Here is a 2,387-nt window from a genome sequence, read left to right as displayed (position 1 = left end):
GCCCGGGAGCTGACAGCCTTCAGGACACCATGGGGTCTCTTCCAGTTCACAGTCATGCCATTTGGGTTGCATGGGGCTCCAGCGACCTTCCAGAGGCTCATGAACCAGGTACTTTGTGATTTCTCTGGTTTTGCTGCTGCATATCTGGATGACATTGTCATTTACAGTACCACCTGGGAGGAGCACCTGGAACATCTGCGTGCTGTCCTGGATCGTCTCCGCTCTGCCGGGCTGACCATTAATTCATCAAAGTGCGTCTTTGCTGCTGCAGAGACAGAGTACCTGGGCTATGTCATCGGGAAGGGGGTGATATGACCGCAGGTCACCCAGATCCAGGCCATAGAGTTCTGTCCTTTGCCACAAACAAGGAAGCAACTCTGCTCATTTCTGGGCATGGCGGGCTCCTATCACCGCTTTATACCACAATTCTCCACCAGGGCAGCTCTACTCACAGACCGAACGGGATCCCGGTGTCCTAATCAGGTCCAGTGGATAGATGAAGCAGTGGCAGCCTTTCAGGACATTCAGCAATCATTGAGTAATAATCCAGTTCTGTACAGTCCATGTTTTGATGAACACTTTGTTTTGCAAACAGATGCTTCCGACAGGGGACTGGGGGCTGTGCTTCTCCAGGGACCGTCAGGCGAACGGCATCCAGTTGCCTACATCAGCCGAAAACTGTTCCCCAGGGAGGTTCTGTATTCGACAGTGGAGAAGGAAGCGCTGGCTATAAAGTGGGCCCTGGACTCTTTCCGGTACTACCTCCTGGGTAGGGAATTCACCCTGGAGACGGATCACAAAGCGCTTCAGTGGATGGAGAGGATGAAGGACACCAATGGGAGGATCACCCGGTGGTACCTGGCACTGCAACCATTCCGCTTCAATGTTCAGTACATCCCAGGCAAGGAGAACCTCACAGCTGACTACCTCTCTCGCTGTTCCAGCAAGAGTCCTGAAGGGGGGGAGTGTGTGATGGCCACAGGCCACACATGGTAATATTATTTCAATTTACTCTCACCTCATTTCCTCATTAGTTTGTTGTTCACACAGGTTCATTTAATTTGCAGTCACCACACCCCAAACAATTAACAATAATTAACAGCACACAGTTTCTTTAATTTAGAATATGTTTATTTGCTTTATGCTTGACATTGTTTTATATGAAGAACACATTTAACACTGTCAGGTCACTTAAGACATTTTCTGGTATATTAATCATTGTTTCTTTCTTTGAGTTACCATGGCTGTCTGGAGGTTTCCTGGTGGGGCAAAAGGTGTGGCTGAGGGCTGAGGACTGTTAAGTACTGGAGCCAGCTCATCAGCCCAAACCAATGTGCTGCCAAGTTATGGGGGGGATTTGGGTTTAGTTAGTTTGCCTTGTGTTTAGTTGTAGTTGGCATCCATTTTGTTTACCCCCTGTGTTTCATTTGGTTTGCCCCAGTCACTATATATGTCTCCCCATGTTTCATTGTAGCAGGTCAGTTTTGTTCAGTTAATACCTGTTACTTTGCTCTATTTCATTATAGTTCTGTTTTGTTGACCCCTTTTATTAGACCTAGGCATTATATTTTTGGTTTGTAAAACTTTCATTCCTTTGGGTAAATAAAAAAACCCTGATTTAATGGAAAATACCTGTGTCCTCGGTTGCTTTGCTGCTTGGTCTCACACTGTGTGTGTGTGGGCCATGAGTGCGTATTAGAAAGATGGCCGTGACTGACCTCAGACACATCATGGAGTTTTTTATTTTATTTTTGATCATCAGCAGCAGATCAAAATAAAGTAATAATACTAACACAGAATAACGAACAAATATAAACAATGCCAGGGTTACAAACAAAGCTAGACACAAACAACAAGATGCAGAGAGGAAGAGGAGGATGTGGTGATGGTGATGGTTCTCTTCAAAGCTCTCGGTACACAGCATTTTCTGTTCATTCAACATTCAACATTTCATGGATTACTCAGTCTCCACTTCAATTGGATATTATCAGTGAAGTTTCAAAATATTATATAGAGATACCGCTTGGATTTTCATCAAGTCCTCATTGAACTGTGTATAAATGTCTGGAGTACCACTCACATGTATAGACCAGCTGATGGCTTATAGCTTACTGCTGCTGCACACACTTTAAGTGGGGCAGTTGAGTGACTGGTGACTGCTTTCAGAGGTTGCTGTCTCACTCCCTCTGCTGGTGTGATGAGGGCAGCTGTCACAAACCACTTCTCCAACCTCTCCCATCAAGAGGACCATTATACTGATCAATATTACAGAAGGATTGTAGAACAGATTAAACGTGACTGGAAGGAGAAAATTACCATATCAATATAAAAACACTATTGACAGCTTGCTGAAGAAATTCAAAGTTTATTGTTGCATAAACTTAATA

The sequence above is a fragment of the Poromitra crassiceps genome (assembly GCF_964638095.1).
Source record: "Poromitra crassiceps genome assembly, chromosome: 7".
Lineage (NCBI taxonomy): Eukaryota > Metazoa > Chordata > Actinopteri > Beryciformes > Melamphaidae > Poromitra > Poromitra crassiceps.
Note: the sequence above shows the minus strand (reverse complement) of the source record.